The sequence below is a fragment of the Polyodon spathula genome, chromosome 19 (assembly GCF_017654505.1).
Source record: "Polyodon spathula isolate WHYD16114869_AA chromosome 19, ASM1765450v1, whole genome shotgun sequence".
NCBI lineage: Eukaryota > Metazoa > Chordata > Actinopteri > Acipenseriformes > Polyodontidae > Polyodon > Polyodon spathula.
In genome coordinates, this window is record NC_054552.1 from 32,110,385 (window position 1) to 32,114,556 (window position 4,172).

The following is a 4,172-nucleotide window of genomic DNA, read 5'->3' on the forward strand; positions in this document are numbered from 1 at the left end:
CAATAAAAAATATGCTTATAAAAACAGCTTTTGGTATTCCAAGACTGTAGACTGAAAGTACAGTGAAACAGAATGCCACAGTGGAGTTAATTGCAAAAAATCCTTTAATAACTAACATTACCTTAAATTACACAGACATTATCATTAGCATAATTGCCTTCTCTGTGCCTTTCCCCCCATATTGCAGAAAAAAAAAAAAAAAAACACGCTTGGGGAAAAAAAAAACAGTGCAGTCTTGTTGGAGACGGTCTTCGTACAGTGTCTTGTGTCAAACTTTGAACATGACTGTTGCATACCAGCCATGGCACTTAGTGCTGCTGCTGTAAAAGTCACATTAGAGAGGTACAGTTTCAAAAACAAACCCGCCGGCCCCTTGTAATAAAGTGATATCTTTTAAAGTGTGTCAGGTCTGGCTGTAATTAATGAGGGTCACTTAAACATAAAAGTTTCTCTCGTCATTTTTTTCAGCCAATTTGGTGAACATTGTGAACGTACTGAGAGAGTGTTTATATGTTTTGAAACCAGATCGAATCAATGATGATTAAATAACACTCCAGCAGTAACAAGTCTGGCTGGAACAGCCGTGGCTGTAACCGTATAGCATGTTATCTTTATACTGCAAAACATTTTCTGTTCCACACTGTGATGCATTGATTTTTTTTTTTTTTAATCAAGATGATTTGACTATTTTTTTTTAAATGTTTTTTTTAAAGGTTTGCTATAATAACCCTCTTACTTCTCCTGTTATGGAAGCATTCCCTGGTGAAGAGAGAAGGAAGGGATATAAAAGTGCATGGTAAAGCATAGGTAAAGCACAGGTAAGACAAAGCATTGGGAATATATTTGGTTAGTGTTGGAAACCACAAAACAGGGAACTGGATCTGGGGTTTGAGTGAAGGACTCATACGAGCCAGGGTGTTAACCCCAGTGTCCTGGTTAAATCCTAAAATTTAATACATCAAACAGGCCCCTGCCTGTACCCTTATAAAACTGTCCCCCAGAAAAAGCAAAGTGTAATATAGCAGAGTGAAAGCGTGGCCAAGCATAGGGAAGCAGGATCAAGAATAACAAGGTATAGTAAAACATTTTACTAAACATGGCAAACCATGTTATCCCATTCATTTTCTTACCTCTAATTAGTTTATTAGCATTATAATTGCCCCCTTTGACGTATATCGGCGTGTTCAAAGTAGAAGAATAAAATGCAAGCAAAGAACCACCTGACCTTCCTTTGAACTAAAGGCAGTAATTATTTTCCTATAGTGACCAGAAGAGGTAAGAAGTATGATTGTAAGCCATGGTTAGCATTCCTTTGGCTGGAGAATGGCAGGTTCGCACTTGTGTAATGGCTGAATTTGTTTGATTTTGATCAGCCTCTGAATATTTTATAGCAGATAAACGTCTCTCTAATGTAGCACATTATCAATAAAGAGTATAATGCAGCAGGTATATTAAGGGTTGTTTCTGAACAAAAGGGGCATTGCTATTAATGTATTCATATCTTTGAATAAAATCTGTAACGGTTTAAGCTTGTGAGGGCTGTAGTGAAATAAAGAACTATAAAAGTGCAGCTTTGCAATAACAGTTTGCTTTGCCCTGAGTTTCCCGTGCTAGAGTTACAATGGGAAATGTATTTGAAACAGGTGTCTGCCACACTGTACATACAAGATGCCTCTCTGAACAGCCCCGCTGACCTCTCGATCCCTTAGGAGTAATGTGATTCCACGTTACACAGCAGCACAGCAATATGAAATCACAGCCGTCCTCCAAGCTTCTATCCAGGCAACTTCACTGTAAAACAAGGAAAACGAAGGAACGTCTACCAGCACTCTCTGATTATTGATCAGTGATCTGTCTGCAGTAGTGAAGGCTGCATTATTCCACCACACTTGTTAATGTTTGATATAAATGTTTAATGGTGTATTTGTTAAAGGTATGTATATTAAATTTTGAGCCTAGTTTAAAGTATTTCATTTTCATGTGAGAATGTGGGCCTTGATTGATGTCCTTGTCAACCCTCTTCTGAAAGCTTGATTTTCTGAAGTGAGGCGGTTTGACCACTAGGGGGGTGCAGCTATCATTCCTGCCTCTTTGACACTGTGTTGCTGCCGAGATGATTGCTATCTAACTCGCACTGGCCTCGGTTTCACACCCGTAGAGATCATTCCTAAAATACAACACAGAACAACGCCTCATTCACACATAAAAAGGCATTTTAATGATCTAGGCTGAAAGAACCAAAGAGAACAGCAGAGGACACCTGTAATAGGATTTGAATCTATCAACTGAATATTCTGACAATGTAGTGTAAATGGTAAAAAAAAAAAAAAAAAAAAAAAAAAAAAAAACCAGCACTAATAATAATAATAATAAACATGAATTATTATTATTATTATTATTATTATTGTTATTATTATTTTGTTCCAGTGACAATACAGTGAAATATAGTGATTGCTGAGTGAAAGAGATGATGTGTTTTTCTTGTGCAAGCAATACAACTAACCCAGTTCGTAACTGTATATTCTTCCCTTGGTCTCAGCAGGTACTGCCTATAAACACAGCTGACAGCTTCGGTTGCAGGAGTAAAATGGCATTTACTTTCATTCACTGTCAACTTTTAAATGGGCGTGGCTATTTTCTTTTCCAAACCAATCATCAATCTAGGGGGCAAGGATTTAATATCGAGGGCCAATCACCCGCCCCTAAGCCTGAACTTTTGCCACTCTGAGCGCGTTGATACATCCAGGAGGCGTGGTCGCGCCTCGCTGACTCCGGGTGCAGCATGTTAACGCTTTCCGTGCTGGATCAGTTACGGGTACACAAGGTTTTAATTAAAGCTACAATGAATTTAATCAGTTGCTCAGATTTGTAACACAGACCATGTTGATATACATTCTGATTCTGTTTTTATTCAGTAAAGAAACACACAAATAAAATTGTGACACTGTTTCAATTACACGAACCGCAATGTAATTAAATCCAAGAGAGGCAGAGTTAAATAAGTAAAATGCAGTCCAAAGATATTTCAAGATATTTTTAATAATAATAATAATAATATATATATATATATATATATATATATATATATATATATATATATATATATATATATATATATATATATATTATTTTTGTGGATGTGTATTGTCTAGCAAATGCAACAAAATTATCTTTTATTTAAAAAAAAATAAAATACAAATAAATCATAGATGATGTGGAAGACCAAATATTATGTTTCAATCATAGAAATTCTGAATCATGATAAAAAAAAAAAAAAAAAAAGTTCTAAAAGCAAGGCTATATTGGATCACAACACGAATAGGTACATTGCTCTTAAGAGTAATGTCTTTGTTGTGCGGTGTGAGGTCATCGTGTGGACTCTACAGGTACACTGCGCTCCCCTGTACTCGGGGTTTGGGGTTCAAACGAGAAAACCCGGTCAAGTGCATCCCAAACCATACACGACATCAATATTATATTCCATCAACATGTTAAAAAAAAAAAAAAAAAAAAAAAAAAAAAAAACATTCTTGTTTCCAACAATGGCGGTGTTCTCCAAAAAAAAAGTTCTTCTAAAAGTGGACGATACGCCTTTAAGAGCTAAGAAACCTGAGACCCTGTTTGCGCAACAACCAGCTCAGCACAGAGTCGCCAAAGTGTCTAGACAAGCACGTGACAGGAGGCAGCCAATGACTCCAGCCCTCTCCTAGGGGGCCCTGTGCATGTGTATATGTGTGTGTGTGTGTGTGTGTATATGTGTGTGTGTGTGTGTATATGTGTGTATGTGTGTGTATCAGAAAAAGAAAAAAAAAAGAGAAACGGAGAAAGAATTGTAGAGCTCTGTTTATTCAGGTCGGGACACACGGAGCCGGACACACACTTCTGTGCAGGGATCGTTCTCAATTCGGTTTCAATAAATAGGGCTCTTTGGTTTGTAGCAGCGAGCACATTACTGTCTGCGAGAGCACACTAGGATTCTAAATTTCTTTTGGAATTATTTTGCAGCGGAGTAGTTCCATTCATGTGCCGATTGCAGCTTCAAAAGGAAAGATCGGAAGGTGTTTCAAAGTCCAAAACCCTTAAGAGAGCACAGTATTCGAGTACTGTAGCAGCTTTGCATTGTGCTGTATACCATGTGTGTTCTTCACAAGCAGCATGAATGAAAGGTAGAT